Consider the following 11,605-nt stretch of genomic DNA (forward strand, 5'->3'; position numbering starts at 1 on the left):
ATATAAGGTTCTCCCTTTTGAGTTGGAGTTGATGATGTTGTTATGGAGTATATTACTTACATTTAATGAAGATGGAAGTAGGAAAAATTGCATAAGTATGCTGGACATTGTTAACAAATGAAATCAAAGTCATTCTAGCCGAGTCAAAGTTGCATAGTATTGTTATGATTGTGGTGTTATCTTTAGAGATGGGTCAAAAGAGGTGTAGGTGCTTCTGGTTGAAGCTACATAACCTTCCATTCCGTATGGTTAAATATTTTATGAATTAACGATTGAAAACCTTATTTTGATATCGTGATTTTGGGTGAATTATTGGAGTTTGTATTGAGTAATATGGAAATGGTTTACTTATACATAGCTGTTGATTGTTGTTTTTGGTTGGATGTACTAATTGAAGATGTAATTGGAAGTTTGGATAGGGCAGGTTATAGGAGAGATGCTACATAATTACCATTAACTAATAGACTAATCGAGAAAGGCAAATAAGGAAATGATTCCTATTGATGCTTGATCATAGATTTGGAAGCTGGAAATATGAAAGTTAGTAACCTTGGTATTACTTTCATGTTAAATAGGTTGTAGGAGTAACAAAGAAAGTTGGGTTACAATTGAGCTACTACAGGTATGTAAAGCTATCTTTCTTCTCTTTTGGTATGTCTTAGCCGTAAGTGGGTTGTATATGAAATGTGGGGATAATTCCATTCCGAGAACTCCAAGTATGCCTCATAATCCCTATCCACTGCTTGGTGATGGAACCCTTGTTAGAATTGAGTATTGCCTTTTAAGGCTTCTACGTGTTGAAAAGTAGTGTATATGAAACTACCCTTTCTTCTCTTTTGGCATGTCTTAGATCTATGTATTATGTATGTGAAATGGGGAGTAATTCTATTCTTAAAGCTCTGATACCAGACATATGTATCTGGGTTGTTCACAAGTTTATTTCATCTATGCTTATACGGCATGATATAATTGTTATTAAGTTATGGCAGCCTTGTCGGCTTACGCGCCCTTTGATATTATGATGCACATGAAAGATGCTATATTTACATGAAAATGTTATCACCCACTGGGTGTTGATGGGCAGTCCTTATATCTAATAGTTATAGGTACGGAGGTCCAGTTCGAGCCTTAGTCATGGCCTACGGGATTAGGTCATGATAGAACTAAATCAGAGAAGTTCGTCCTTGGAGTGTTTACAGACTTGTTATGACCCAACCCCATTGGCTGTGACTGGGGTCCCACCTAGACCCCTTGTATACCTAATTATCAGTTGTGGTCAAATTGAACTGTGAATAAAACAATATCATGTAACAGAGCCCTATTGGGCGATAATATTTTCATAAACTTATAGCCCTTTTCATTTGTGTTATAACATGAAAGGGAATGCAAGCCGACAAGGCTTCCATAACATAATAACATATACCATACATCATGTAGACCTAGCTGAATCAAACTGATATATACAACCCATATATATATTTTTGTAGACCTCTAAAAATATTAAGCACAACATATAGTGAGACAGGACCCCAGCCGTACCCCTGAATGGACAAAAAAAATTTATACATCAGTGGATAGTATCAAAAACAAGACTCTGATACAATAGAGCCTCTTCCAGCTGAGTTGCACGGAATCCTAAGCTAACGGACTCCCAAAACTTGTATCTGTACTTGCGGGCATGAAACACAGCCCCCCGAGAAAAGGGGGTCAGTATGACATATATACTGAGTATGTAAATCATAACATAATACAACTGGAAGTATATCCAAAATAAAAAAGCAAGGGAACACATTATCAAATTAGAAGCTTGTACCAGTAGTCTGTGAATTACAAAAACATGCATGTTAAAATTATATCATATAGCCGGCCCTATCAGAGGTCCGGTGGATACACATGTAAGATCATCACAATGTAGTGCCATCACCACCATATTACAACACATCATCATATATATATAAATACGTATCCCGGCCCTCTAGTGAGGGGCTCGGTGGATAATACAGTGAATTATGCACGATTATTATTCCCATCCCGGGATTTAGTGAAAGAAGTGCTACAGTATATACGAGTAGAGTACTAAGTTTGTACTTTCCTTCAGGTGGTCATTATATACATATCTCGTACACGGACCATCCTGGGCTCAGTGAACAACTATGGCATCATAATCTCATTTTCATACCAAGTACATATCAAGAGAAAGGAAAGATAGTTTCCCATACACTACTCTTTAGCACTTATAAGCCTTAATAGGCAATGCTTAATTCTTGTAGGAGTGTCAAAACCTAACTGTAGTTAGGGATTATGAGGCGTACCTGGAGTTCTGGGAATGGAATTATCCCCAAATTCCACAACAATTCACTTAAGGGTAAGACTTGCCAAAAGGAAAGAAAGACAGTTGTACATACTTATACCAAAACATGTCAAGAGAAAGCTTTACATACCTCATACGAGTTACTCTTTGTCATGTTCACCTCGTCATCCTTTGAACCTATTCAACATGGAAGTAATATGAATATCAACCACTCTGTACTTTCCATCCCCTTCAATTGCACCTTAGTATTCATGGAATCTATTTCCTTGTTCGTTTTCTCGACTAGTCCTTTAATTAGTTAAGGAGTTAACAAAAATTGGGTAGCACCTCCCCTATAATGTGCCCTATCCAAATTTCCAATCACACCTATAATAACTACAGACAACCAAAAACAACAACTTGCAACATATATAAAAGCAATTCACACTAAAATTACACAATACAAACCCCAAACAACTCACTCAAAACTATCAAAACGTGAATTCTGGACAGCTAACTATCTTGCATTGTCGCTTCATTTCGAAGGGGTAATTTAGGGAAACAGGATTTATGTCCTCATGAAAGTTATATACATGTGTATTAGGGTCGTAGAAAATTTCGAATAAACCCTACATCAATTTTGTACAAAATGATATGCCCAAAATACCAACAACAGTCCATGTAAGATTTCCGAAACCAAAATCTGGGCAGTACCTCCTCTATACTTCATCACTGTTTTTCTAGAAGATAAAAGCAAAATGGATTTTAAAGGCTAAATTAAAGTTATATCCCTATGCAATATCTTTCCAAAATATATTGAATCATTCCAAATGAATCTGTACACAAGAAGTTATACCAATATTACTAACAACTGTCCCTTCTAAAAATAGGTTTGTTAACCAGTTCTTAACATTTTCTCCTTAAACTTTCTTTTATTTCTTTCCAAGTGTAAGCTGAAAGCATTGTTCCATAGGAATCCTAATACACATGTATACATCCCCACATGGTTGAAAAACATTATAGATAATTAATTCATGGAGGAAAATTGAAGAACTCACCTTAAATTTGGCCAAAGTCGTAGCTAATCCCTTTCTTCCTTCACGTTTCTTCTCTCTTCTCTTTGGTTTCCTTTTTGCTGAAAATGAATGACTTAAGAGTCATTAACATACCTTTATGTGCTGTTTTGGGAGGTGACACATTTCATCCCCATAGGAGGACACGTGTCCATACCTTATTGGGCAAACGTAACTATGTAACTAGGTAGGGGCTGCCATGTGTCCTTGGTGGGGCCCACCCTCAAGTTGGTGCGACACCTACTTGACCCCAAGCCAGTGGGTCACCTACTTGCTTGAGGTGCTGCCACATGTCACCTTCCTAGGCTGCCATGTGTCATCTTCTCCTCTTCTCCGTGGGTTCGTAATCTCGTCTTATTTTAAGAACCCGTGTAATCCATGCTACGTAAGCTTGGTATGTCTTTAAGTAACTCAAGTGTATTAGATTTCTAAATTAGTAGCTTACATAGGTAAATAGAGTCCTACAACTTATTTCTTGGCATCCTATTCCTTTCGGCTTTCCTATGACTCTATTTCAAATCTTCCCTCTAACGGGGTATCTCACTCTTCTTTCCTTGGAGTCATTTGATGGTGTATTAGATTATTCAGCTCACATGCTCACTTCTAAGAAGATTAAGAACTATTCCAAGCTCAAGAGTATGGGGTGTAACATCCTTCCCCCCTTTAGAACATTCATCCCCGAATGTTAAATATAACATCCCTCAAGACTTTATACCGATTGTAGGAAGATTATTTTCTATTCTGATCACTCATATTTTCATCCAAGTAATTAATATACTAGTTTCAGGAGTTGGGGTTACTTGTAGAAATTAGGAATGGGTATGAATACTTGTGTTTTATGTCCTTTTTAATTTCTCAGGTCATCTCCTTTTCTAGTTTTGGTTTTTCTACAATATCTTGACGGAAGGCACGTCTTTAGTCTACAATCTTCCAGTTTGCCAATTTAAGATGGCGATAGGTTTTCCCTCACAGGATTGCATTTCCTAGACATCATCTATGGAACATACCCTTGGTGGCTCATCAGTACCCTTATAAAGCATCCTTATCTGATGGATTGGGTGTATAGTTTCCAAATAAGGTGGTAAGCTCAACTCACCGGTCACTTTGCCTACATTATGAGCAACTTGATACCGTCTAATATATTTTGGGTTAAGTTTCCTTTTCTAGGTGACCCTGTTATGAACATCCAATCATCAATTTGAACTTTGTATGTCGATGTCGATTATATGTATATCATTTTTGCCGACACTGGGCTTCTAGTCAATAGCTTGGTTAATCATGTTGAGGCCTTTTTAGCTTAGTCTTTCTAACATCAACCCATCCAATAGGGGACTTACACGTGTTAATCTACCAGTCTTGTACGGGGCCATTGGGATACTAGTGTAGTAATTATTATTGTAGGCAACTTGATAAGTGATAGATAATCATCCTAGTTATTTTTGAAGTTAAAAACACCAGCTTATGACATATCTTCTAGCATTTAAATGGTACGCTTTAGCCTGGTTAGCAAGTTCGAGGGTCAAGTAGTGTACAAAGACTTATCTGCCTTCCTAGTTTCTTCACGGACTGATCCTCGGTAGTTAATTATAACTTCGGCTCCTTTGTCTGGGATAATACCTATGGGGACTCCGTAAGGTCCTACTATACTTTTACTCTATAATTTTACACCTTCTCGGCTGAGTAGGTAGCCTTTGATCGAAGGAGTAGGGGCTAATATCGTTAATCCACCAGTACATTTCCTCCAGAGTCATCTGGCGTTGGAGTACGAGGTGAGTCTTGTAGCCCTGGTCATATTATGGGATTTTCGACCTCGTGTATTACTTTCTCTCTTTCATAAATTACATCAACTGGTACCCGTACCTTTTGGGTTTTGCTTTTCAATCCTTAGAGTTGACTTCCAAGTGGTGTCGAAATTCTCTCGCCACTAGTCCATATAGCCATTCGTTCGTTTGCCTATCATTAACTGGTACTATATCGAAGAACTGTGGCATTCAAGTGTGCCATCAGTTGGTAATTAATTAATCCTGTTGGTTTCCCTTAAGCCTTTATTACAATTGCCTTAACGTATCTTATAATACTCTGGGTACATCATATCATATCATTCCCCCGTTACTAGTTCAGATTCTTCCATCTCGCGTGATCATACCAGCTCTAACAAATTAAGTTCCATCAGAATTTCGAAGTTAAGAGTGCTGGGGCGAGAGAAGTACTGGGATGGGTAACCTCCTTGGGAAGTCCTCATGTCGCGTTTCATGGGAATCCTTGCAATAATGTGCGGGGCACTCAACTTAGCCTAAAATTTATCTTAGCGTCGTCTTGTGATTCTTTATGTTTTGCCTTGTCCTTTTCTCTATTATCTTTCAACCGGTATAGGGGTAGATCTTTAGTTTTGCTACGACCATGTCCCTTTTTGGTCATTTTGGTTTAAATCCTTCTATTGTATTCACCCTTTTTGGTACGCACCCATTCATTAGGGTTGGCTACTGAGTAACGCTAAAGTTCATACATATACTGCCCTTTAAGCCACTTTGAGTTTTGTCTATCATTAGCTTCCATAGTTTTAAAGGAATTTGACATATAAGATTGCCAATCCTATAGTAACCAGCTTGTCCTGTCCTTCTTATTTAAACCATTTCACAATTTTTCCTTACTCCCACTTGTAACCTTCTTGACACATTCTCGTGTCACTCTTTACCTTCACGAGAATATGAGAGAGTGCAAGAAATACCTTGTCACACTTTTTTCTATTTCCTTATTTACTCTTTGTTCATATTCTACCACAGGAGTCTTGCTATTTCTTGTCCTTGGTTATTTATCTATCGTAATATCATTTGCGACCAACTCTACTGCCAACATTTGGCTTTTGATCTAGCATGCTGTCATTATGCTTCATAGTGTCCTTTAAGTTATTCAATATCCTTTCATTGCTATATTCTTTTGCTATTATACGCACCCACCTTCTAGTGTTATACCATTCAGGGTCTCATCAAAACTTCTTAACCCTGTCTTACATACCATTCTGACTTCTATCCAATTACTGGTGGCTTTCACATCTTTCTATCTTTGTTCAGCAAGGGATCTTATTGAAGTTTAACCATCAATCTTAAGCATGTTGTCTTATCAATTGCCTTCATCTTACCCTTGCAGTTCTCTCACTTCCTTCCCCCCTTTAGAGGGTACTTATACCTTTATCTGGTTATACCTTGCTCTATGTCTCTATGCCCAGTTTCAAATTCATCCAGTCTCCTTCCTCAGTCTACTTGGTACTGTATAATGTCCCCATCTATCTGCATTTTTTTTGCCAACCTAATTATCCATGTACAGAACCTTGGCTAAATTACAAAGCATCAAGAACCCTTTTCATACATAGTGCGATACCTCATCTAGTAATCTGTACTTGAGTAATGGGACCCATGGAAAAACTCGTCCGAGGCCACATTCTACTTATCTTTATAAAAAATTAATATACATTTGTAGCCGTTCTAAATTTTCTTTTAACTAGGCAACATTTGTATTCTTGCTTTCATTGTCCCATGTTCTCTTGAAGTAGTGGCTTTCCCAACTTATATCCTTTGTTTCTTAATATGAATGGAAGCTGCGCTTTTTATTCCTTGGGGTGAATATAGGTTACACCAATTATTCCTTAAGTTTGCCATCCTCGTTCCTTTATGGGTTCTAGTAGGAATGGTGCCCTTTGTCGATGACATGAAGAGTACCTCCCACACCTTTAATTAAACATAATAAGGGTACTTGGTATCCACTTCCAGGACATTTTATAAAGCTATGTTTCATTCCTCTTTCTTGTCCTGGGAAAATTTTGGCAGAGTTTCCTCTATATCTCTTACTTATCCCAAGCCTGCACGTAGAAAATACCAACAATGCCTCACAGGGCCAACATATATATATATTCATATTATATCAGAGACACACAGGGCTTTCAATATCATCTCATATCGTAGCCATACAGGGCTTCCAACGTTAATAATAGTATAAAAGTAATGGACTTACCTTGTATGTCCAACTTCAAACTGCATCTATTGCACTTTCTGTCTACTTTCCTTTCAAGTTTCATCTTTACATTTAAATCACATGTCAATACCTTACCCAACAGATATCTTTCGGGCCTTTACTTTACTTATCTACATACTTCGTAACTTCCCATGTCGTCAATTACTTCCTTCTATTGGTGTCGTCCTTCTGTTAATATCGAAGGTTAGTATAAGGAATTGTCCTATGACTCGAATCTATAGCACGATCTCATATGTAAAAGAAAGGTAACATCCTAAATGTCCTGTAGCCTCTTGTTTATAAATGTGGCGCGCAACACATCGATACACAACATTCTACTAGACACGGTCTGTAGACAATCCAAGGACGAACTGCTCTGATACCACTTTTGTCATGACCCAACCCCGTAGGCTGCGATTGGGTCCGACCTGGACCCCCCGTATACCTAACTATCAGCTGTGGTCAAATTGAACTGTAAATAAAATAATATTATGTAACAGAGCCCCATTGGGCGATAACTTTTTCATAAACCTGTAGCCAGTTTCGTTTGTGTCATAACATAAAAGGGCATGCAAGCCGACAAGGCTGCCATAACATAATAACATATACCATATATCATGTAGACCTAGCTAAATCAAACTGATATATCCAACCCACATATACATTTTTGTAGACCTCTAAAAATATTAACGATAATATATGGCAGGATAGAGCCCCCGACGTACCCCTGAATAGACAAAACAATTTTATACATCAGTGGACAGTATCAAAAACTAGACTCTAATACAATGGAGCCTCTTCCAGCTGAGCTGTGCGGAATGCTAAGTTAATGGACTCCCAAAACCTATATTTATACCTGCGAGCATGAAATGCAGCCTCCCAAGAAAAGGGGGTCAGTACGACATATGTACTGAGTATGTAAATCATAACATAATACAACTGGAAGTATATCCAAAATAAAGAAGCAGGGGAATACATTATCAAATTAGAAGCCTGTACATGTACTCTGTGAATTACAAAAACATGCATGTTAAAATTATATTATATAGCCGGCCCTATCAGAGGTCCGGTGGATACACCTGTAAGATCATCACAATGTAGTGCCATCACCACCATATTACAACACATCATTATATATATATAAATACGTATCCCGGCCCTCTAGTGAGGGGCTCGGTGGACAATACAATAAATTATGCACGATTACTATTCCCATCCCTGGTACTCGGTGAAAGAAGTGCTACAGTATATACGAGTAGAGTACTAAGTTTGTACTTTCCTTCAGGTGGTCATTATATACATATCTCTTACCCGGCCCATCCTGGGCTCGGTGAACAACTATGGCATCATAATCTTATTTTCATACAAAGTACATATCAAGATAAAGGAAAGATAGTTTCCCATACACTACCCTTTAGCACATATAAGCCTTAACAGGCAATGCTCAATTCTTGTAGGGGTGTCAACACCTGACTGCAGTTAGGGATTATGAGGCGTACCTCAAGTTCTGGTAATGGAATTATCCCCAAATTCCACATACAATTCACTTAAGTCTAAGACTTGCCAAAAGAAAAGAAAGATAGATGTACGTACTTATACAAAAACATGCCAAGAGAAAGCTTTACATACCTCATACGAGTTACTCTTCGTCATGTTCGCCTCGTCATCCTTTGAACCTATTCAACATGGAAGTAATACGAATATCACCCACTCTGGACTTTCCAGCACCTTCAGTTGCACCTTAGTATTCATGGATCTATTTCCTTGTTTATTTCCTCGACTAGTCCTTTAATTAGTTAAGTCGTTAACGCAAATTGGGCAGCACCTCCCCTATAACGTGCCCTATCCAAATTTCCAATCACACACCTAATAACTACATCCAACCAACAACAACAATCTACAACATATATACAAGAAATTCACACCAACATTACCCAATACAAACCCCAAACAACTCACTCAAAACTATCAAAACGTGAATTTTGGACAGCTTACTATCTTGCATTGTCTCTTCATTTCGAAGGTGTAATTGAGGGAAATAGGATTTATGTCCTCCATGAAAGTTACATACATGTGTAGTAGGGTATCATACAATTTATAATCATCCCTACATCTATTTTGTACAAAACGATATGCCCAAAATACCAACAATGGTCCGTGTAAGATTTCCAAAACAAAAATCTAGGCAGTACCTCCTCTATACTTCATCACCCTTTTTCGGGAAGATAAAAGTAAAACTGGATTTTAAAGTCTAAATGAAAGTTATATACCTATGAAATATATTTCCAAAACATATTGAATCATTCCAAAATAAGTTGTACACAAGAACTTATACCAATATTACTATCAACAGTCCCTTCTAAAAACGGGTTTGTTAGTCAGTTCTTAACATTTTCTCGTTCAACATTCTCTTATTTCTTTCGAAGTGTAAACTAAAACCATGGTTATTTAGGCATCCTAATACACATGTATACACCCCAACGTGGTTGAAAAACATTGTAGATAATTAATTCACAAAGGAAAATTGAAGAACTCACCTTAAATTTGGCCAAAGTCGTAGCTAATCCTTTTCTTACTTCATGTTTCTTCTCTCTTCTCTTTGGTTTTCTTTTTGCTGAAAATGAATGAATTAAGAGTCATTAACATACCTTTATGTGTTGTTTTGGGAGGTGGCACGTGTCATCCCCATAGGGGGACATGTGTCCACACCTTATTGGGCCAACGTAACCATGCCACTAGTTAGGGGCTGTCATATGTCCTTTGTGGGGCCCACCCCTAAGTAGGTGGGTCACCTACTTTAACCCAAGCAGGTGGGTCACCTACTTTCTTGAGGTGCTGCCACTGTCTCTTTCCTAGGCTGCCACGTGTTATCTTCTTCTCTTCTCCGTGGGTTGGTAATCTCATCTTATTTTAAGAACCCATGTAATCCATGCTATGTAAGCTTGGTATGTTTTTAAGTAACTGAAGTGTATAAGACTTCTAAATTAGTATCCTACGTAGGTAAATCGAGTCCTACGACTCATTTCTTAGCCTCCAATTCCTTTCGGCTTTCTTATGTTTTTATTTCCAACCTTCCCTCTAACGGGGTATCACACTCTTCTTTCCTTTGGAGTCATTTGATGGTGTCGTAGATTATCCGGCTCACACGCTCACTTTTAAGAAGCTTAAGAACTATTCCGAGCTCATGAGTGTGGGGTGTAACAGTGTCGTAGATTATCCAGATCACATTCTCACTTCTAAGAAGCTTAAGAACTATTCCGAGCTCAAGAGTGTGGGGTGTAACAAGACTGTGTCTAGTAGAGTCTTGTTTATCAGTGTGTTATGTACCACATCTATAAACAAGAGGCTACAGGATATTTAAGATGTTACCATTATTATTCTTAGAGGTCTGTAGACATATGTATATGGTCTATTTACAAGTTTGTTTCATTTGTGCTTATAGAACGTGGTATAATTGTTATTAAGTTATGGAAGCCTTATCGGCTTATATGCCCTTTGTATATTACGATGCATATGAAAGAGGCTACATGTACATGAAAACGATATCACCTACTGGGTGTTGATGGGCAGTCTTTATATCTAATAGTTATAGGTAAAGAGGTCCAGGTCAGGCCCCAGTCGTGGCCTACAAGGTTGGGTCATGACAGAAGAACCTTTCTTTGCTGAAAATTAACCTTGAGAACTCCTCAATGTGGCTGAAAATTGGTGGGTTGTTCGTTGCACTTTATTGCTGCCCCAACAATTAATTTATGTTCTTAAACACCTTCATGTGATCAAAGAATACCTTAGCTAATTAATTTATAAAGAAAAATTAGAGGGCTTACCTTGACCCTAGTTGTTTCCGTAGCTACTCTCTCTTGTTCTACAAGATTTTCTATCAAATTCTAAGTATAAGTTGATGAAGAAATGAAAGGCTAGTCATCAACTTTTGTATATATACCTTCTCTTAGAAGGTGACATGTGGCATCCCTTATGGGTGACATATTTCCATCCCTTATTGGGCTACTTCATCCATGCATCCACCCCCTGGCTGTCACATGGAAGGGTGGGGTCCACCTAAGTAGGTGCATCACCTACTTAGTATAAGTAGGTGAATTACTTACTTAGTCCAAGTAGGTGCATCTCCTACTTATTCCTTTTTTATGGATTTGTAATCTCGTCTCACTTTAAGAACCTATGTAATCCTTTCTTCTTATGCTCGACATGTACTCAAGTAGCTTAATTAAGTAAAACA

The 11,605-nt window shown here is 37.9% G+C and overlaps 1 pseudogene; it reads left to right on the top strand.

Annotated features, from left to right (window-relative positions):
* The first annotated feature begins 5,495 nt into the window (after window positions 1-5,495).
* LOC129877901 (5S ribosomal RNA) lies at window positions 5,496-5,615 on the top strand (annotated as a pseudogene).
* Window positions 5,616-11,605: the final 5,990 nt, after the last annotated feature.

Source organism: Solanum dulcamara, chromosome 12, assembly GCF_947179165.1.
Source record: "Solanum dulcamara chromosome 12, daSolDulc1.2, whole genome shotgun sequence".
Classification (NCBI taxonomy): Eukaryota; Viridiplantae; Streptophyta; class Magnoliopsida; order Solanales; family Solanaceae; genus Solanum; species Solanum dulcamara.